Raw genomic sequence first — 23,701 nt, 5'->3', positions numbered from 1 at the left:
CAAGTGGGCCCCGGAAGTGGATTTATGCATCAATTACTTACTCATGTAAACCCTAGGAGCTAGTTTATTATAAATAGGATGATTTACTAATGTATTATATATCCTTGGTCTCAGTTTTGTATTATTCTTCATCCTAAGAGGCTATTGATCACGTTTAAGGGGGCTGGCCATTCGGCCATGCCTGAACCTATTTCACTTATGTATTTTCAACGGTGGAGTTTCTGCACACCATAGATTAAGGGTGTGGAGCTCTGCTGTACCTCAAGTATCAATGCAATTCTATCTTCTTTTATTCGGTCTCTATCTTATTCTTATTCCAGGATATTCATTCGTACCCAAGAACATGATGAATGTAATGATTAAATAACCATCATTCTCATTCTCACTTATGAACGCGCGTGATTGACAACCACTTCCGTTCTACATGCAACAGAGCTTGAATGTGTATCTCTTAGATTCCCCAACAGAATCTTCGTGGTATAAGCTAGATAGATGGCGGCATTTATGAGGATCCGGAAAGTCCAACCTTGTCTGTGGTGTTCCGAGTAGGATCCTGGGAATCCGGAAAGTCTAACCTTGTCTGTGGTATTCCGAGTAGGATTCCGGTAATGAATGACTGTGACGTGCTTCAAACTTGCAAGTGCTGGGCGTTAGTGACAGACGCAAAAGAATCAAGGGATTCTATTCCAGTAGGAGCGGGAACCAACCAGTGATTAGCCGTACTGTGACAGAGTGCATGAGCATTAGTTTTCACTGTGAGGATGGGATGTAGCCATCAACCATGGGTGATGCCTCCAGACGATTAGCCGTGCGATTGACAACCGCATAGGATCATTTTCCCGAGAGGATTGAAAGTAGCCACCGCTGATGGTGAACCCCTATACACAGCTTGCCATGGAAAGGAGTAAGAAGGATTGAGTAGAAGCAGTAGGAGAGCAGGCGTCCGTGAGTCATATAGCACCTCCATACACTTATCTGAAATTCCTACCAATGAATCTACATGAGTATTTCTATCCTTTTTATTATTTATTATCTGTTTTCTTATTATTAATTTTCGAAACCCATAACCCAATTTAATCTGAACTGACTGAGATTTACAAGGTGACCATAGCTTGCTTCATACCAACAATCTCTGTGGATTCGACCCTTACTCACGTAAGGTTATTACTTGGACGACCCAGTACACTTGCTGGTTAGTTGAACGGAGTTGTGAAAATAAACAGTGCCCTAAGAGTAAATTCATACAAAGTACAAAGAACATGTGATCACAATTTCGTCCACCAGCGCGCTCTCAACGGCGTTGGAAAGTAGACATCCAGAGCTTTCCAGCAATATATAATGGTCCATACTTTATTCGTGATTAGACGATGTAAACTGGCACTCAACGCCAGTTCCATGTTGCTGTCTGGAGTCAAACGCCAGAAACACGTCACGAACCAGAGTTGAACGCCCAAAACACGTTACAACTTGGCGTTCAACTCCAAGAGAAGCCTCAGCTCGTGGATAGATCAAGCTCAGCCCAAACATACACTAAGTGGGCCCCGGAAGTGAATTTATGCATCAATTACTTATCTTTGTAAACCCTAGTAGCTAGTTTAGTATAAATAGAACTTTTTACTAGTTTATTAGAGTCGTCCTTTTTTTGACCACGTTACATCTTGGGACGTTTAGTTCTCAGATCATTGGGGCTGGCCATTCGGCCATGCTTGGACCTTTCACTTATGTATTTTCAACGGTGGAGTTTCTACACACCATAGATTAAGGGTGTGGAGCTCTGCTGCACCTCAAGTTTCAATGCAATTACTACTATTTTCTTTTCAATTCGACTTATTCCTATTCTAAGATATTCATTGCACTTCAACTTGAGGGATGTGATGATCCATGACACTCATCATCATTCTCACCTATGAACGCGCGTGACTGACAACCACTTCCGTTCTACCTTAGGCCGGGCACATATCTCTTGGATTCCTTAATCAGAATCTTCATGGTATAAGCTAGAATTGATGGCGGCATTCATGGGAATCCGGAAAGTCTAACCTTGTCTGTGGTATTCCGAGTAGGATTCCGGGATTGAATGACTGTGACGAGCTTCAAACTCCTAAAGGTTGGGCGTTAGTGACAGACGCAAAAGAATCACGGGATTCTATTCCAACCTGATTGAGAACCGATAGATGATTAGCCGTGTTGTGACAGAGCATTTGGACCATTTTCACTGAGAGGATGGGATATAGCCATTGACAACAGTGATGCCCTACATACAGCTTGCCATGGAAAGGAGTAAGAAGGATTGGATGAAAGCAGTAGGAAAACAGAGATTCAACAGGGACAAGCATCTCCATATGCTTATCTGAAATTCCCATCATTAATTTACATAAGTATTTCTATCCTTTATTATTTAAGCAAGTATCTCTTTATATTTCCCATAACCAATTATTATATGCCTGAATGAGATTTACAAGATGACCATAGCTTGCTTCATACCAACAATCTCCGTGGGATCGACCCTTACTCACGTAAGGTATTACTTGGACGACCCAGTGCACTTGCTGGTTAGTTGTGCGGAGTTGTGACTAAGTGTAATTCACGTGTGAGAGCTACCAAGTCATTGGAGCCATTGTTGATGATCACAATTTCGTGCACCAAGTTTTTGGTGCCGTTGCCGGGGATTGTTCGAGTATGGACAACTGACGGTTCATCTTGTTGCTCAGATTAGGTAATTTTCTTTTCAAAAAAGTTTACAAAAATTTTTAAAAATTTTTCTTTTTTTTAAGAACATTTTTGAAAAAAAAAATGATAAAAATACAAAAAAATCATAAAATCATAAAAACCAAAAATATTTTGTGTTCTTGTTTGAGTCTTGAGTCAATTTTTAAGTTTGGTGTCAATTGCATGCTTTAAAAATTTTTCTTGCATTTTTTGAAAATTCCATGCATTCATAGTATTCTTCATGATCTTCAAGTTGTTCTTGGTAAGTCTTCTTGTTTGATCTTGATGTCTTCTTGTTTTGTGTTGTTTGTTGTTTTTCATATGCATTTTTCATTTGTTAGAGTCCATGCATTAAAGATTTCTAAGTTTGGTGTCTTGCATGTTTTCTTTGCATCAAAAATTTTTCAAAATTATGTTCTTGATGTTCATCATGATCTTCAAAGTGTTCTTGGTGTTCATCTTGACATTCATAGTGTTCTTGCATGCATCATGAGTTTTGATTCATAATTTTCATGTTGTGAGTCATTTTTATGTTTTTCTCTCTCTTCATTAAAAATTCAAAAATAAAAAAAATATCTTTTCCTTTTCTCTCTCCTAATTTTCGAAAATTTGAGTTGACTTAGTCAAAAATTTTTAAAATTAGTTGTTTCTTACAAGTCAAGTCAAATTTTCAATTTTAAAAAAAAAACTTATCTTTTCAAAACTTTTTCAAAAATTAAATCTTTTCTTTTTTTTCTTATTAATTTTCGAAAATTCTTTAAAATATTTTTCAAAAATCTTTTTCTTAAGTTTTATCTTTATTTTCGAAAATTATACTAACAAGTAATATGATTGATTAAAAAATTTGAAGTTTGTTACTTTCTTGTTAAGAAAGGTTCAATCTTTAAATTTTAGAACCATATCTTTTAGTTTCTTGTTAGTTAAGTAATTAATTTTAATTTAAAAAAATTAATTAAATCTTTTTCAATCCTATCTTTTTATCTTATCTTCTTATATTTTCAAATTTGACTTTAATATCTCTTTCAACTAAATATTTGACTTTTTGTTTGTTTCTTATCTTTTTCAAAACCACCTAACTACTTCTCTGTCTCTAATTTTCGAAAATATCTCACCCCTTTTTTCAAAATTCTTTTTAAATTAACTAATTGTTTTAAATTTTAATTTTAATTATATCTTATCTTTAATTTTCGAAAATCACTAACTACTTTTTCAAAATTATTTTCAAAATTCTCTATCCTTTCTCTTTTTTTTTCTATTTATTTATTTATTTACTAACACTTCTCTTCACCTCTATTCATCTCAAATCACTACCCCTACCTATTTACTCTTCTTCACTCCTATTCCCTTTCTTCTTCTACTAACATAAAGGAATCTCTAGACTGTGACATAGAGGATTCCTCTTTCTTTTCTTGTTCTCTTCCTCCCTATATGAGCAGGAACAAGGAAAAAGGCATTCTTGTTGAAGCTGATCCTGAACCTGAAAGGACTCTGAAGAGGAAATTAAGAGAAGCTAAATTACAACAATCCAGAGACAACCTTTCTGAAATTTTCGAACAAGAGAAGGAGATGGCAGCCGAAACCCAACAACAATAATGCAAGGAGGATGCTTGGTGACTTCACAAAACCAACGTCCAAATTTGATGAAAGAAGCATCTCCATTCCTGCCATTGGAGCAAACAATTTTGAGCTGAAACCTCAATTAGTTGCTCTAATGCAACAGAACTGTAAGTTTCATGGACTTCCATCTGAAGATCCTTACCAGTTTTTAACTGAGTTCTTGCAGATTTGTGAGACTGTAAAGACAAATGGAGTAGATCCTGAAGTCTATAGGCTCATGCTTTTCCCTTTTGCTGTAAGAGACAGAGCTAGAACATGGTTGGACTCACAACCTAAAGATAGCCTGGACTCCTGGGATAAGCTGGTCACGGCCTTCTTGGATAAATTCTTTCCTCCTCAAAAGCTGAGCAAGCTTAGAGTGGATGTTCAAACCTTCAAGCAAGAAGATGGTGAATCCCTCTATGAAGCTTGGGAAAGATACAAGCAGATGACCAAAAAGTGTCCTTCTGACATGTTTTCAGAATGGACCATATTAGATATATTCTATTATGGTCTATCTGAGTTTTCCAAGATGTCATTGGACCATTCTGCAGGTGGATCCATTCACCTAAAGAAAACGCCTGCAGAAGCTCAAGAACTTATTGACATGGTTGCAAATAACCAATTCATGTACACTTCTGAGAGGAATTCCGTGAATAATGGGACGCCTCAGAGGAAGGGAGTTCTTGAAATTGATGCTCTGAATGCCATATTGGCTCATAACAAAGTGTTGACTTAGCAAGTCAACATGATCTCTCAAAGTCTGAATGGATGGCAAAATGCATCCAACAGTACTAAAGAGGCAGCTTCTGAAGAAGCTTATGATCCTGAAAACCCTGCAATAGCAGAGATAAATTACATGGGTGAACCTTATGGAAACACCTATAATTCATCATGGAGAAATCATCCAAATTTCTCATGGAAGGATCAACAAAAGCCTCAATAAGGCTTTAATAATGGTGGAAGAAATAGGCTTAGCAATAACAAGCCTTTTCCATCATCTTCTCAGCAACAGACAGAAAATTTTGAGCAGAGCCCCTCTAATTTAGTAAATTTAGTCTCTGATCTATCTAAGGCCACTCTAAGTTTCATGAGTGAAACAAGGTTCTCCATCAGAAATTTGGAGGCACAAGTGGGCCAGCTGAGTAAGAAAGTCACTGAAACTCCTCCCAATACTCTCCCAAGCAATACAGAAGAAAATCCAAGAGGAGAGTGCAAGGCCATTGATGTAATCAATATGGCCGAATGCACAAGGGAGGAGAAGGACGAAAATCCTAGTGAGGAAGACCTCCTGGGAAGTCTCTCAAGAAAGATGGAGTTCCCTATTGAAGACTTAAAGGAATCTGAGGCTCATATAGAGACCATAGAGATTCCACTAAATCTCCTTCTGCCATTCATGAGCTCTGAAGACTACTCTTCCTCAGAAGAGGATGAAGATATGACTGGAGAGCAAGTTGCTCAATATATAGGAGCCATCATGAAGCTGAATGCCAAGTTGTTTGGTAATGAGACTTGGGAAGGTGAACCTCCCTTGCTCATTAGTGAACTAGATACATGGGTTCAGAAAATCTTACCTCAAAAGAGACAAGATCCTGGAAAATTCTTAATACCCTATACCATAGGCACCATGACCTTTGAAAAGGCTCTGTGTGACCTGGGGTTAGGCATAAATCTTATGCCACTCTCTGTAATGGAGAAACTAGGGATCATTGAGGTACAACCTGCCTTATTCTCATTACAATTGGCAGACAAGTCAGTAAGACAGGCTTATGGATTAGTAGAGGATGTGTTAGTAAAGGTTGAAGGCCTTTACATCCCTGTTGATTTCATAATCTTAGACACTAGGAAGGAAGGAGATGAATGCATCATCCTTGGAAGACCTTTCCTAGCCACAGCAGGTGCTGTGATTGAAGTTAACAGAGGAGAATTAGTCCTTCAATTAAATGGGGACTACCTTGTGTTTAAGGCACACGGCTATCCTTCTGTAACAAGGGAGAGTAAGCATGCAAAGCTTCTCTCAGTACAGAGTCAAAAAGAGCCCCCACAATCAAACTCTTAAGTTTGGTGTTGGGAGGCCACAACCAAAGTCTAAGTTTGGTGTTGAGAAGACTCCACATTCAAACTCTAAGTTTGGTGTTGGGAAACCTTCATCATGCTCTGAACTTCTCTAAGGCTCCATGAGAGCCCACTGTCAAGCTAGTGACATTAAAAGAGCGCTCGTTGGGAAGCAACCCAATTTTTATTTATCTAAATTTTATTTTTTATTTTATTGTTATTTTGTGTTTTAGTAGGTTCATGATCATGAGGAGTCATGAAAAAAATATTAAAATCAAAAACAGTAGAGGAAAAATCACACCTTGGAGGAAGGACTTACTGGCGTTTAAACGCCAGTAAGGTGCATCTGGCTGGCGTTTAACGCCAGAAACAAGCAACATCCTGGCGTTTGGATGCCAGGAATGTGCCCTGAGGAAAGCTGCCACTGAACACCAGTAACAAGCATGGAACTGGCGTTCAACGCCAGAAATATGCTACACATGGGCGTTGAACGCCCAGAACGTGCACCACTTCGGCGTTTAAACGCCAGAATGGTATGCTAAGGCATTTTACATGCCTAATTGGTGCAGGGATGTAAATCCTTGACACCTCAGGATCCCCACCTAACATATTCTCCCCTCTTCTCAACTTTTATTCTCTCTTCCAATAAATATTCTTCCCCAAAACCCTTCACCAATCACCTCAATCTCTCTTCCCAATTACCTCATTCACCACTCACATCCATCCACTCTTCCCCATAAACCCCATCTACCTTCAAAATTCAAAAATCTTTCCCACCCAAATCCATCCTAAATGGCCAAACCTACCCTCTCCTCCCTCCCTATATATACCCCTCCATTCTACTTCATTTTCACACAACACAACCCCCTCTTCTATACCTTGGCCAAAACCTACACCTCCCCTTCTCCTCCATCTTTTCTTCTTCTTCTTCTTCTCTTCTTTCTTCTCTTGCTCGAGGGCGAGCAATATTTTAAGTTTGGTGTGGTAAAAGCACAGGCTTTTGTTTTTCCATAACCATTGATGGCACCCAAGGCCGGAGAATCCTCTAGAAAAGGGAAAGGGAAGACAAAAGCTTCCACCTCCGAGTCATGGGAGATGGAAAGATTCATCTCTAAAGCCCATCAAGACCACTTCTACGATGTTGTGGCCAAGAAGAAGGTGATCCCTGAGGTCCCTTTCAAGCTCAAGAAAAATGAGTATCCGGAGATCCGACATGAGATCCAAAGAAGAGGTTGGGAAGTTCTAACCAACCCCATTCAACAAGTCAAAATTTTAATGGTTCAAGAGTTCTATGCCAATGCATGGATCACTAGGAACCATGATCAAAGTATGAACCCGAGTCCAAAGAATTATCTTACAATGGTTCGGGGGAAATACTTAGATTTTAGTCCGGAAAATGTGAGGTTGGCATTCAACTTGCCCATGATACAAGGAGATGAACGCCCCTACACTAGAAGGGTCAACTTTAATCAAAGGTTGGACCACGTCCTTAAGGACATATGTGTGGAAGGAGCTCAATGGAAAAGAGACTCCAAAGGCAAGCCGGTTCAACTAAGAAGACTGGACCTCAAGCCTGTGGCTAGAGGATGGTTGGAGTTTATTCAACGCTCCATCATCCCCACTAGCAACCGATCTGAAGTTACTGTGGATCGGGCCATCATGATTCATAGCATCATGATTGGAGAGGAAGTAGAAGTTCATAAAGTCATCTCCCATGAATTCTACAAAATAGCCGATAAGTCCTCTACTTTGGCAAGGCTAGCTTTTTCTCATCTTATTTGCCATCTATGTTACTCAGCTGGAGTTATCATAGAAGGAGACATCCTCATTGAGGAGGACAAGCCCATCACTAAGAAAAGGATGGAGCAAACAAGAGAGCCCACTCATGGAGCCCAAGGGACGCATGAGGAAGCTCATCACCAAGAAATCCCAGAGATGCCTCAAGGGATGCACTTTCCTCCCAACAACTATTGGGAACAACTCAACACTTCCTTAGAAGATTTGAGTTACAATATGGAATAATTAAGGGTGGAACATCAAGAGCACTCCATCATTCTCCATGAAATAAGTGAAGATCAAAGAGCAATGAGGGAGGAGCAACAAAGGCAAGGAAGGGACATAGAAGAGCTTAAGGACATTGTTGGCCCTTCAAGAAGAAGACGCCACTAAGGTGGACTCATTTCTTGTTATTATATTTTTCTGTTTTTCGATTTTTATGTTACATGTTTAGCTATGTTTTGTGTCTCTACTTCATGATCATTAGTATGTAGTAACTATGTCTTAAAGCTATGAATAAATTCCATAAATCCTTCACCTCTCTTAATTGAAATATATTTTAATTCAAAAGAACAAGAAGTACATAAATTTCGAAATTATACTTGAATTTAGTTTAATTATATTGATGTGGTGACAATACTTTTTGTTTTCTGAATGAATGCTTGAACAGTGCATAATTTTGATCTTGTTGTTTATGAATGTTAAAATTGTTGGCTCTTGAAAGAATGATGAACAAAGAGAATGTTATTGACAATCTGAAAAATCATGAAAATTGATTCTTGAAGCAAGAAAAAGCAATGAAAAAGCAAAAGCTTGCAGAAAAAAAATTTTCGGAAAAAAAATAGAAAAAAAAACAAGCAGAAAAAGCCAATAGCCCTTAAAACCAAAAGGCAAGGGTAAAAAGGATCCAAGGCTTTGAGCATCAATGGATAGGAGGGCCAAAGGAACTAAAATCTAGGCCTAAGCGGCTAAATCAAGCTGTCCCTAACCATGTGCTTGTGGCATGCAAGTCCAAGTGAAAAGCTTGAGACTGAGTGGTTAAAGTCGTGATCCAAAGCAAAAAGAGTGTGCTTAAGAGCTCTGGACACCTCTAATTGGGGACTCTAGCAAAGCTGAGTCACAATCTGAAAAGGTTCACCCAGTCATGTGTCTGTGGCATTTATGTATCCGGTGGTAATACTGGAAAACAAAGTGTTTAGGGCCACGGCCAAGACTCATAAAAGTAGCTGTGTTCAAGAATCAACATACTTAACTAGGAGAATCAATAACACTATCCAAAATTCTAAGTTCCTAGAGAAGCCAATCATTCTAAACTTCAAGGGAGAAAGTGAGATGCCAAAACTGTTCAGAAGCAAAAAGCTACAAGTCCCGCTCATCTAATTAGAATTAATATTCATTGATATTTTAGAATTTATTGTATATTCTCTTCTTTTTATCCTATTTGATTTTAAGTTGCTTGGGGACAAGCAACAATTTAAGTTTGGTGTTGTGATGAGCGGATAATTTATACGCTTTTTGGCATTGTTTTTAGGTAGTTTTTAGCATGATCTAGTTACTTTTAGGGATATTTTCATTTGTTTTTATGCTAAATTCACATTTCTGGACTTTACTATGAGTTTGTGTGTTTTTCTATGATTTCAGGTATTTTCTGGCTGAAATTCAGGGACCTGAGCAAAACTCTGATAGGAGGCTGACAAAGGACTGCTGATGCTGTTGGAATCTGACCTCCCTGCACTCGAAATGGATTTTCTGGAGCTACAGAACTCCATATGGCGCGTTCTCAACGGCGTTGGAAAGTAGACATCCAGAGCTTTCCAGCAATATATAATGATTCATACTTTATTCGTGATTAGACGATGTAAACTGGTGCTCAACGCCAGCTCCATGTTGTTGTCTGGTGTCAAACGCCAGAAACACGTCACGAACCAGAGTTGAACGCCCAAAACACGTTACAACTTGGCGTTCAACTCTAAGAGAAGCCTCAGCTCGTGGATAGATCAAGCTCAGCCTAAACATACACCAGGTGGGCCCCGAAAGTGAATTTATGCATCAATTACTTATCTTTGTAAACCCTAGTAGCTAGTTTAGTATAAATAGAACTTTTTACTAGTTTATTAGAGTCGTCCTTTTTTTGACCACGTTACATCTTGGGACGTTTAGTTCTCATATCATGGGGGCTGGCCATTCGGCCATGCCTGGACCTTTCACTTATGTATTTTCAACGGTGGAGTTTCTACACACGATAGATTAAGGGTGTGGAGCTCTGCTGCACCTCAAGTTTCAATGCAATTACTACTATTTTCTATTCAATTCGACTTATTCCTATTCTATGATATTCATTGCACTTCAACTTGATGAATGTGATGATCCATGACACTCATCATCATTCTCACCTATGAATGCACGTGACTGACAACCACTTCCGTTCTACCTTAGGCCGGGCGCATATCTATTGGATTCCTTAATCAGAATCTTCGTGGTATAAGCTAGAATTGATGGCGGCATTCATGGGAATCCAGAAAGTCTAACCTTGTCTGTGGTATTCCGAGTAGGATTCCGGGATTGAATGACTGTGACGAGCTTCAAACTCCTGAAGGTTGGGCGTTAGTGACAGACGCAAAAGAATCACGGGATTCTATTCCAACTTGATTGAGAACCGACAGATGATTAGCCGTGCTGTGACAGAGCATTTGGACCATTTTCACTGAGAGGATGGGATGTAGCCATTGACAACGGTGATGCCCTACATACAGCTTGCCATGGAAAGGAGTAAGAAGGATTGGATGAAAGCAGTAGGAAAACAGAGATTCAACAGGGACAAGCATTTCCATACGCTTATCTGAAATTCCCATAATTAATTTACATAAGTATTTCTATCCTTTATTATTTAAGCAAGTATCTCTTTATATTTCCCATAACCAATTATTATATGCCTGAATGAGATTTACAAGATGACCATAGCTTGCTTCATACCAACAATCTCCGTGGGATCGACCCTTACTCACGTAAGGTATTACTTGGACGACCCAGTGCACTTGCTGGTTAGTTGTGCGGAGTTGTGACTGAGTGTAATTCACGTGTGAGAGCTACCAAGTCATTGGAGCCATTGTTGATGATCACAATTTCGTGCACTAGTATTCTATAATTGTTGATTGGTTAGATGAAGAACAAAGTTATAGAAAGTAAGGATAAAAAGAAGAATAGAGTGATTAACCCAATAAACACTTAGTGACTAGAGAATAAACACAAAATCCAGTGAGGGTTCAATAGCTCATCACCATATATCTCTGCCTCAATTGTTAATTGTCTTGCAAGTTTGAAAAAATTTTTTACCCATCTCAATTGTAAAAGAGCTTTAACATTATGTAAGGTTGGCTATGCATATATGATTCCTTGAGAATGTGAATTAATTTAACTAGATGTAAGTTTTATATACAAGTGAATGACAAATTAGAATTGCATGATTCATTTAGGTAGTTGCATCTAGGATAGATTGCATTGAATGAGATTCTACCACTTTACCTTACTCTTTGTCTTGGATTTAGCATAAGGACATGCTATTGTTTAAGTGTGGGGAGGTTGATAAACCACTATTTTATGATAAATCTTGTGCTTAAATTGAATGATTTTATAAACTCTTCACCTACTTATTCATATGAATTTGCATGGTTTTACAATTCCTTCCTTAGGATATGACATATGAGAAAACATGTTTCTTATGCTTTAAAATAATCAAATTTAATTATCCTTTATTACCATTCGATGCCGTAATTTGTGTGTTGAGTAGCTGCAGAGCTTCTAAGGCAGGAATGACTTAAAGGATGGAAAGGAAACATACAAAAATGGAAGGAAAGCACAGAATTGGAGTTTTGGAGAAACTGGCAGCGACGCGTCCGCATGGACGACGCGAACGCGTGCTTTGCATAAATTAGCATCGACGCAAGCGCATGGACGACACGAACGCGTGGTGGGCGAAACACAACTGACGCGGACGCATGACTGACGCGACCACATGGAAGAGCTAAACTCCAGATAACACGACCGCATGACACACGCAGACGCGTGGCGTGCGCGATCTGCAGAATTTGCAGAAGTCCGTCTCAGTGATTTCTGGGCCCCTTTTGGCCCAGATCCAAGCCCAGAGAACACAGATTGAAGGATTTTAAATGGAGTAATCCATCCATTCATGATAGATGGAGATCCCCAGTTATTCACTTTTCATAGTTTAGATGTAGTTTTTAGAGAGAGAGGTTCTCTCTTCTCTCTTAGGATTTATGATTAGGATTTATCTCATCTTCATATCAGGTTCAATATTCCTTTTACTTTATATTTCTCTTTTACTTCAGATACTTTAATGCTTGTATTACTTATGTTGCCTATTTGGCCTATAAACCATTCATGTTAGGATTTTCTTTATTTGATATAAATTAAGGTATTTCAGACTCATGATTGCTTTCTCCTATTTATATAAATAATTTAGATTTTTCCCTTTTCTTGGCTTTGGTTGATTAATTGGTAACTCTTGAGTTATGAAACTCATCGTGATTGATAATCGTTATTCTTGCTGATTAATTTAGATTCCTATAACTCTAGTCTTTCCTTACGGAGTTGACTAGGACTTTAGGCGTTAATTTAATTGGTCCACTTAACTGACCTTCATAGTTAGAGGTTGATTTAGTGGTAGCAGAATTATAATTCTCATCACCATTGATAAGGATAACTAGGATAGGACTTCCGATTTTCATACTTTGCCAATAGATTTCTTCGTTATTAATTTATTAATTTTTACAATCCATCTCTCTTGTTCGAAACCTTTTCAAAACCCAAAACACTGTTTTCCATAACCAATAATAAGAACACCTCCCTGCAATTCCTTGAGAAGACGACCCGAGGTTTGAATACTTCGGTTTATAAATTTTATTGGGTTTGTTACTTGTGACAACCAAACGTTTGTAAGAAAGGTTGATTGCTTGGTTTAGAAACTATACTTGCAACGAGAATTTATTATAACTTCTAAACCACCAATCTTTAGTTCTTCAAGCATCAGAAACCATCAGGAACCCTTTAGCCTTTAGAGATTCCGCAATGGAAATGGGAGAGTGGTACACGAAATCGTGAGTTCACACTTTTCTCACAACTCCGCGCAGCTGACCAGCAAGTGCACTGGGTCGTCCAAGTAATACCTTACGTGAGTAAGGGTCGATCCCACAGTGATTGTCGGCTTGAAGCAAGCTATGGTCATCTTGTAAATCTCAGTCAGGCAGATTTAAATGGTTCTGAGGTTTTGATGATTAAAAAATAAATAAAACATAAAATAGGATAGAGATACTTATGCAATATATTGGTGGAAATTTCAGATAAGCGTATGGAGATGCTTTGTTCCCTCTGAACCTCTGCTTTCCTATTGTCCTCATCCAATCATGCGTACTCCCTTCCATGGCAAGCTGTATGTTGGTGGATCACCGTTGTCAATGGCTACCATATGTCCTCTCAGTGAAAACATATCCGCTATGGTTTCCCACATGGCTAATCAGCTGTCAATTCTTGATCGTGTCGGAATAAGATCCATTGATCCTTTTGCACACTGTCACTGTGCCCAACAGTCATGAGTTTGAAGCTCATCACAGTCTTCCTATCCCAGATCCTACTCGGAATACCACAGACAAGGTTTAGACTTTTTGGATCTCAAGAATGCTGCTAATTGATTCTAGCTTATACCACGAAGACTCTGATCTCACGGAATGGAAGGCTCTGTTGTCAGGAGAGGCAACCATGCATCGTGAATTAGGAGGCCAAGAGATACACACTCAAGCTCTTGCAGATAGAACGGAGGTAGTTGTCAGGCACGCGTTCATAAGGGAGGATGATGATGAGTGTCACGGATAATCACATCCATCAGGTTGAAGTACGAGTGAATATCTTAGAATAAGAATAAGCGTAAATTGAATAGAAAAACAATAGGACATTGCATTGATTCATGAGGAACAGCAGAGCTCCACACCTTAATCTATGAGGTGTAGAAACTCCACCGTTAAATATACATAAGTGATGAAGGTCCAGGCATGGACTAACGGCCAGCCCCCAAAATGTGATCAAGAGATCAAAAGTGATCCAGAGATAGTCTCAAAAATGATCTAAAGATATGAATACAATAGTAAAAAGTGCTATTTATACTAAACTAGTAAACTAGGTTTACAGAAAATGAGTAACTAAGTGTAGATAGTGGAGAAATCCACTTCTGGGGCCCATTTGGTGTGTGTTTGGGCTGAGCATTGAAGCTTTCATGTGCATAGGCTCTTCTTGGAGTTTAAACACCAGTTTTGGTGCCAGTTTGGGCGTTTAACTCCAGCATTGGTGCTACTTCTGGCGTTTTACGCCAGAAAAGGGTCTCTAGTGGGGGCTTGGACGCCAGTTTGGGCCATCAAATCTCGGACAAAATATGGACTATTATATATTGCTGGAAAGCTCAAGATGTCTAATTTCCAACGAAATTGAGATCGCGCCAATTGGGCTTCTATAGCTCCAGAAAATCCACTTCGAGTGCAGGGAGGTCAGAATCCAACAGCATCTTCAGTCCTTTCTCAGCCTCTGAATCAGATTTTTGCTCAGGTCCCTCAATTTCAGCTAGAAAATACTTAAAATCATAGAAAAATACACAAACTCATAGTAAAGTCTAGAAATGTAATTTTTTCATAAAATCTAATAAAAATATACTAAAAAGTAACTAAAACATACTAGAAACTATGTAAAAACAATGCCAAAAAGCGTATAAATTATCCGCTCATCACAACACCAAACTTAAATTGTTGCTTGTCCCCAAGCAACTGAAAAAAAATAGGATAAAAAGAAGAGAATATATAATAAATCTCAAAATATCAATGAAACTTAGTCCCAATTAGATGAGCGGGGCTAGTAGCTTTTTGCCTCTGAACAGTTTTGGCATTTCACTTTATCCTTTGAAGTTCAGAATGATTGGAATCCATCAGGAACTCAGAATTTAGATAGTGTTATTGATTCTCCTAGTTTAGTATGTTCATTCTTGAACACAGCTACTTTATGAGTCTTGGCCATGACCCTAAGCATCTTGTTTTCGAGTATTACCACCGGATACATAAATGCCACAGACACATAACTGGGTGAACTTTTCAGATTGTGACTCAGCTTTGTTAAAGTCCCCAGTTAAAGGTGTCCAGAGTTCTTAAGCACATTCTTTTGCTTTGGATCACAACTTTAACCACTCAGTCTCAAGCTTTTCACTTGGGCCTTCATGACACAAGCACATGGTTAGGAACACCTTGATTTAGCCGCTTAGGCTAGGATTTTATTCCTTTGGACCCTCCTATCCATTAATGCTCAAAGCCTTAGATCCTTTTTACCCTTGGCTTTTGGTTTTAAGGGCTATTGGCATTTTCTGCTTGCTTTTTCTTTTTTTTTCTTTTTTTTCTTTTAATTTTTGCCACTTTTTTTCGCAAGCTTTGTTATTCACTGCTTTTTCTTGCTTCAAGAATCAATTTTATGATTTTTTAGATCATCAATAACATTTTTCTTTGTTCATCATTCTTTCAAGAGCCAACAATTTTAACATTCATAAACTTCACTATAAAAAATATGCATTGTTCAAGAATTCATTTAGAAAACAAAAAGTATTGCCACCACATCAACATAATTAGACTAATTTCAAGATAAAAGTCGAAATCCATGTACTTCTTGTTCTTTTGTAATTAGGAACATTTTTCATTTGTGAGAGGTGAAGGATTTATGGGACATTCATTGCTTAAAAGCATAGACACTAGACACTAATGATCATGTAATAAAGATCCAAACATAGACAAATATAAAGCATTAAAAATAAAAAAACAGAAAAAAAATAACAAGGAAATTAAAGAATGGGTCCACCTTAGTGATGGCGGCTAGTTCTCCTTCTTGAAGATCCTATGGAGTGCTTGAGCTCCTCAATGTCTCTTCCTTGCCTTTGTTGTTCTTCCCTCATGGCTCTTTGGTCTTCTCTAATTTCATGGAGGATGATGGAATGCTCTTGGTGCTCCATCCTTAGTTGCTCCATATTGGAACTCAAATCTCCTAGAGAAGTGTTGAGTTGTTCCCAATAGTTGTGTGGAGAAAAATGCATCCCTTGAGGTATCTCAGGGATTTCTTGATGAGGGACTTTCTCATGTTTGTTGAGGTCTATGAGTGGGCTCTCTTGTTTGCTCCATCTTCTTTTTAGTGATGGGCTTGTCCTCTTCAATGAGGATGTCTTCCTCTATGACAATTCCAGCTAAACTGCATAGGTGACAAATGAGATGAGGAAAGGCTAACATTGCCAAAGTGGAGGGCTTGTCAGCCACTTTGTACAGTTCTAGAGGTATGATCTCATGAACTTTCACTTCCTCTCCAATCATGATGCTATGGATCATGATAGCCCGATCCACAGTTACTTCGGATCAGTTGCTAGTAGGAATGATAGAGCGTTGGATGAACTCCAACCATCTTCTAGCCACAGGCTTAAGGTAAAGCCTTCTTAGTTGAACCGACTTACCTTTGGAGTCTCTCTTCCATTGGGTTCCTTCCATACAGATGTCCATGATGACTTGGTCCAACCTTTGATCAAAGTTGACCCTTCTTGTGAAAGGATGAAGATTTCCTTGCATCATTAGCAAGTTGAACGCCAACCTCACATTTTTCGAACTAAAATCTAAGTATTTTCCCCGAACCTTTGTGAGCCAATTCTTTGGGTTCGGGTTCATACTTTGATCATGGTTCTTGGTGATCCATGCATTAGCATAGAACTCTTGAACCATTAAGATTCCGACTTGTTGAATGGGATTGGTGAGAGCTTCCCATCATCTTCTCCTAATCTCATGTCGGATCTCTGGATATTTGCTCCTTTTGATCTTGAAGGGGACCTCAGGGATCACCTTCTTCTTGGCCACAACTTCATATAAGTGGTCTTGATGGACCTTTGAGATGAATCTTTCCATCTCCCATGACTCAAAGGTGGAAGCAATTGCCTTCCCTTTCCTCTTCCTTGAGGTTTATCTGCCTTAGGTGCCATTAATGGTTGTGGAAAATTAAAAAGCAAGGCTTTTTCCACACCAAACTTAAGAGGTTTGCTCGTCCTCGAGCAAAAGAAGAAAGAAGAGAGTAGAAGAAGAAGAAAAGTGGGAGATGGAGGCTTGAGAGGGTTTGGCCAATGGGGGTTTTGAGTGTATGTGATGTGTGAAAATGAAGGAGTAAGGAAGGGTATTTATAGGGTAAGAGAGGGAGTTGGTTCGTGTGAGAAGGGGTGGGTTTGGGAGGGAAATGGTTTGAATTTGAATGGGTGGGGGTAGGTGGCTTGTATGGTGGGTTTATGGGAATTAGAGAATGGATGTGAGTGGTGAAGAGAATATGGAGAAGAGGGTAAGATTTGATAGGTGAGTGGTGTTTTGGGTAGAGTGTTATGGAGAAGTGTGAAGAGGAGAGAGAGTGAGGTGGTGTAGGTGGGGATCCTATGGGATCCAGAGATCCTGAGATGTCAAGGATTTTGTATCCCTGCACCTTGCTGGCGTTAAACGCCCCTCTGTGTGCCTTTTTGGCGTTTAAACGCCATGCTGCTGCCCTTTTCTGGCGTTTAAACGCCAGTTTGCTTCCCTTTTCTGGCATTTAAACGCCCCGAAAGCTGCCATACTGGGCGTTTAAACACCCATTTTTATACCTTTACTGGCATTTAAACGCCAGTTTGCCTGCCAATTCTGGCGTTTAAACGCCAGACTGCTGCCCATTTCTGGCGTTTAAACGCCCATAATTATGCCAGGCTGGGCGTTAAACGCCCATTTTGGTATCCTTACTGGCGTTTAAATGCCAGTAAGCTCGTCCTCCAAGGTGTGCCATTTTCGATGCTATTTTGGATTTTTCTTTAATTTTTGTAGTTGTTTTTGTGACTCCACATGATCATGATCCTAAAGAAAACATAAAATAACATAGATAAATAAAATAAAATTGGGTTGCCTCCCAATAAGCGCTTCTTTAATGTCAATAGCTTGACACTGAGCTCTTTTCAGAGCTTCACAGATGCTCAGAGCATGATTGTGGCCTCCCAACACCAAACTTAGAGTTTGAGTGTGGGGGCTTTGTCTGACTCTGTATGGAGAGAATTGAATGAAACTTTTCATGCTTCTTCCCCATGTTTACAGAAGAAGATCCTTGTGCCTTAAACACAAGGTAGTCCTCATTTACCTGAAGGACAAGCTCTCCTTGTCTACATCAATCACAACCTTTGTTGTGGCTAGGAAGGATCTTCCAAGGATGATAGATTCATCCTCATCCTTCCCAGTGTCTAGGATTATGAAATCAGCAGGGATGTAAAGGTCTTCAACATTTACCAAGACATCCTCTACAAGTCTATAAGCCTGTTTTTTTGATTTGTCTACCATCTCTAGTGAGATTCTTGCAGCTTGTACCTCAAAGATCCCTAATTTCTCCATTACAGAGAGTGGCATGAGGTTTACACTTGACCCCAGGTCACATAGAGCCTTCTCAAAGGTCATGGTGCCAATGGTGCAAGGTATTAAGAACCTTCCGGGATCTGATTTCTTTTGAGGTATCTTCAACTGAACCAAGGCATTTAGTTCATTAATGAGCAATGGAGGTTCATTCTCCCTAGTCTCATTACCAAATAATTTGGCATTCAGCTTCATGATTGCTCCTAGATATTGAGCAACTTGCTCTTCAGTAATATTTTCATCCTCTTCAGAGGAAGAATATTCGTCAGAGCTCATGAATGGTAATAGTAGGTTCAGTGGAATCTCTATGGTCTCTAGATGGGCCTCAGATTCTTGTGGTTCCTCAATAGGAGACTCCTTGTAATCTAGTGGACGTCCCATGAGGTCTTCCTTACTGTGAATCACGTCCTTCTCCTCTTCTATAGGTTCGGCCATTTTGGTTGTATTAATGGCCTTGCACTCTCTTTTTGGATTCTCTTTTGTATTGCTTGGGAGAGTACTAGGAGGAGTTTCAGTAATTCTTTTACTCAGGTTACACACTTATGCCTCCAAATTTCTTATGGAGGACCGTGCCTCAATCATGAAACTGAGGGTAGTCTTAGATAGATCAGAGACTATGTTTGCTAAGCTAGAGAGGTTCTGCTCAGAATTCTCTGTCTATTGCTGAGAAGATGATGGGAAAGGTTTGCTATTGCCAAACCTGTTTCTCCCACCATTATTGTTATTGAAGCCTTGTTGAGGCTTCTGTTGATCCTTCCATGAGAAATTTGGGTGATTCCTCCATGAAGGATTGTAGGTGTCTTGGTGCACGAAATTGTGATCATCAATGGCACCATCAACATGGTACGCTCAATTGCAATCTCAACTCTATGTCACAACTTCGCACAACTAACCAGCAAGTGTACTGGGTCGTCCAAGTAATAAACCTTACGCGAGTAAGGGTCGATCCCACGGAGATTGTTGGTATGAAGCAAGCTATGGTCATCTTGTAAATCTCAGTCAGGCGGATTCAAATGGTTATGGAGGATTAATGATTAAAAGATAAATAAAACATAAAATAAAGATAGAGATACTTATGCAATTCATTGGTGAGAATTTCAGATAAGCGTATGGAGATGCTCTGTCCCTTCCGTCTCTCTGCTTTCCTACTGTCTTCATCCAATCCTTCTTACTCCTTTCCATGGCAAGCTGCATGTTGGGCATCACAGTTGTCAGTGGCTACAGTCCTGTCCTCTCAGTGAAAATGTTCAACGCGCTCTGTCACAGCACGGCTAATCATCTGTCGGTTCTCAATCAGGTTGGAATAGAATCCAGTGATTCTTTTGCGTCTGTCACTAACGCCCAGCCTTCAGGAGTTTGAAGCTCGTCACAGTCATTCAATCCTTGAATCCTACTCAGAATACCACAAACAAGGTTTAGACCTTCCGGATTCTCTTGAATGCCGCCATCAATTCTAGCTTATACCACGAAGATTCTGATTAAGGAATCCAAGAGATATCCACTCAATCTAAGGTAGAACGGAGGTGGTTGTCAGGTACACGTTCATAAGTGAGAATGATGATGAGTGTCACGGAACATCACATTCATGAAGTTGAGGAACAAGTGATATCTTAGAACAAGAATAAGCTGAATTGAATAGAAGAATAATAGTAATTGCATTAATACTCGAGGTACAGCAGAGCTCCACACCTTAATCTATGGTAAGTAGAAACTCCACCGTTGAAAATACATAAGAACAGGATCTAGGCATGGCCGAATGGCCAGCCTCCCAAAGAGGGTTCAATCATAAAAACATGATCAAAAGATGCTTAATACAATAGCAAAAGGTCCTATTTGTAGAGAACTAGTAGCTTAGGGTTTACAAAGATGAGTAAATGACATAAAAATCCACTTCCGGACCCACTTGGTGTGTGCTTGGGCTGAGCATTGAAGCTTTCATGTGTAGAGACTTTTCTTGGAGTTAAACGCCAGCTTTTGTGCCAGTTTGGGCGTTTAACTCCCATTCTTGTGCCAGTTCCGGCGTTAAACGCCAAAATTCTTGAGCTGACTTGGAATGCCTGTTTGGGCCATCAAATCTCGGGCAAAGTATGAACTATTATACATTGCTGAAAAGCCCAGGATGTCTACTTTCCAACACAATTAAAAGTGAGCCAAGTGGGTATCTGTAGCTCCAGAAAATCCACTTCGAGTGCAGGGAGGTCAGAATCCAACAGCATCTGCAGTCCTTTTCAGCCTCTGAATCAGATTTTTGCTCAGGTCCCTCAATTTCAGCCAGAAAATACTTGAAATCACAGAAAAACACACAAACTCATATTAAAGTCCAGAAAAGTGAATTTTAACTAAAAACTAATAAAAATATAATAAAAACTAACTAAAACATACTAAAAACAATGCCAAAAAGCGCATAAATTATCCGCTCATCACAACACCAAACTTAAATTGTTGCTTGTCCCCAAGCAACTGAAAATCAAATAAGATAAAAAGAAGAGAACATGCAATGAATTCCAAAAACATCTATGAAGATCAGTATTAATTAAATGAGCGGGGCTTTTAGCTTTTTGCCTCTGAACAGTTTTGGCATCTCACTATATCCTTTGAAATTCAGAATGATTGGCTTCTATAGGAACTCAGAATCCAGATAATGTCGTTGATTCTCCTAGTTAAGTATGATGATTCTTGAACACAGCTACTTTATGAGTCTTGGCCGTGGCCCAAAGCACTCTGTCTTCCAGTATTACCACCGGATACATACATGCCACAGACACATAACTAGGTGAACCTTTTCAGATTGTGACTTAGCTTTGCTAGAGTCCCCAATTAGTGGTGTCCAGGGTTCTTAAGCACACTCTTTTTGCCTTGGATCACGACTTTATATTTTTTTTCTTTTTTTTTCGTTTTTTTTGTATTCACTATTTTTTCTTGCTTCAAGAATCATTTTTATGATTTTTCAGATCCTCAGTAACATGTCTCCTTTTTTCATCATTCTTTCAAGAGCCAATATTCATGAACAACAAATTCAAAAGTCATATGCACTGTTCAAGCATACATTCAGAAGTCAAAGTATTGCCACCACATCAAAATAATTAATCTGTTATAAAATTCAAAATTCATGCAATTCTTCTCTTTTTCAATTAAGAACATTTTTCATTTAAGAAAGGTGATGGATTCATAGGACATTCATAACTTTAAGGCATAGACACTAAGACACTAATGATCATGTAATAAGACACAAATATAGATAAACATAAGCATAAAATTTAAAAAACAGAAAAATAAAGAACGAGGAGATTAAAGAACGAGTCCACCTTAGTGATGGCGGCTTGTTCTTCCTCTTGAAGATCTTATGGAATGTTTGAGCTCCTCAATGTCTCTTCCTTGCCTTTGTTGCTCCTCTCTCATGATTCTTTAATCTTCTCTAATTTCATGGAGGAGGATGGAATGTTCTTGGTGCTCCACCCTTAGTTGTCCCATGTTGGAACTCAATTCTCCTAGGGAGGTGTTGATTTGATCCCAATAGTTTTGTGGAGGAAAGTGCATCCCTTGAGGCATCTCAGGGGTTTCATGATGAGTGGGATTTCTTGTTTGCTCCATCCTTTTCTTAGTGATGGGCTTGTCCTCATCAATGAGGATGTCTCCCTCTATGTTAACTCCAACTGAATAACAGAGGTGACAAATGAGATGAAGGAAGGCTAACCTTGCCAAGGTAGAGAACTTGTCCGCCACCTTATAAAGTTCTTGGGCTATAACCTCATGAACTTCTACTTCCTCTCCAATCATGATGCTATGAATCATGATAGCCCAGTCTATAGTAACTTCGGACCGGTTGCTAGTGGGAATGATTGAGCGTTGGATAAACTCCAACCATCCCCTAGCCACGGGCTTGAGGTCATGCCTTCTCAGTTGAACCGGCTTCCCTCTTGAATCTCTCTTCCATTGAGCGCCCTCTTCACAAATGTCTATGAGGACTTGGTCCAAACTTTGATCAAAGTTGACCCTTCTAGTGTAAGGGTGTTCATCTCCTTGCATCATGGGCAAGTTGAATGCCAACCTTACATTTTCCGGACTAAAATCTAAGCATTTCTCTCGAACCATTGTAAGCCAATTCTTTGGGTCCGGGTTCACACTTTGATCATGGTTCTTGGTGATCCATGCATTGGCATAGAACTCTTGAACCATTAAGATTCCGACTTGTTGAATGGGGTTGGTGAGAACTTCCCAACCTCTTCTTTGGATCTCATCTCGGATCTCCGGATATTCACTCTTTTTGAGTTTGAAAGGGACCTCGAGGATCACCTTCTTCATGGCCACAACTTCATAGAAGTGGTCTTGATGCACCCTTGAGATGAATCTCTCCATCTCCCATGACTCGGAGGTGGAAGCTTTTGCCTTCCCTTTCCCCTTTCTAGAGGTTTCTCCAGCCTTAGGTGCCATAAATGGTTATGGAAAAACAAAAAGCAATGCTTTTACCACACTAAACTTAGAAGGTTTGCTCGTCCTCGAGCAAAAGAAGAAAGAAGAGAGTAGAAGAAGAACAAATGGAGGAGATGGAGGGGGGTTTTGTGTTTTGGCCAAGGGAGAGAAGTAGTGCGTATGATGTGTGAAAATGAGGGGGTGAAGATGGGTTTATATAGGGGTGGGGAGAGGGGTAGGTTTCGGTCATGTATGGGTGGGTTTGGGAGGGAAAGTGGTTTGAATTTGAATGGTGAGGTAGGTGGGGTTTTATGAAGGATGGATATGAGTGGTGAAGAGAATGGTGGGATTTGATAGGTGAGGGGTTATTGGGGAAGAGGTATTGAGGTGATTGGTGAATGGGTGAAGAAGAGAGAGAGAGTGGTGGCGTAGATGGGGATCCTGTGGGATCCACAGATCCTGAGGTGTCAAGGATAATTCATCCCTGCACCAAGTGGTGAGCAAAAATTCCCTTTCTGCCAATCCTGGCATTAAACGCCGGGCTGGTGCCCATTTCTGGCGTTTAACGCCAGCTTCTTGCCCATTCCTGGCGTTAAACGCCAGTCAGGTGCCCCTTTCTAGGGTTAAACGCCCAGAATGGTGCCAGACTGGGTGTTAAACGCCCATTTGCTGCC

General features: G+C 39.6%; 1 non-coding gene across 1 annotated transcript; it reads right to left on the bottom strand.

The window, feature by feature from the left end:
* Nucleotides 1-4,675: 4,675 nt before the first annotated feature.
* LOC130938451 (small nucleolar RNA R71) lies at nt 4,676-4,779 on the bottom strand. The gene has a single exon (XR_009069616.1). It is a non-coding gene; the product is annotated as a small nucleolar RNA R71 (small nucleolar RNA).
* Nucleotides 4,780-23,701: the final 18,922 nt, after the last annotated feature.

The sequence above is a fragment of the Arachis stenosperma genome, chromosome 6 (genome assembly GCF_014773155.1).
Source record: "Arachis stenosperma cultivar V10309 chromosome 6, arast.V10309.gnm1.PFL2, whole genome shotgun sequence".
Classification (NCBI taxonomy): Eukaryota; Viridiplantae; Streptophyta; class Magnoliopsida; order Fabales; family Fabaceae; genus Arachis; species Arachis stenosperma.
The sequence above is the reverse complement of the archived record's forward strand: the minus strand, read 5'-3'. Positions and strand labels throughout refer to the sequence as shown.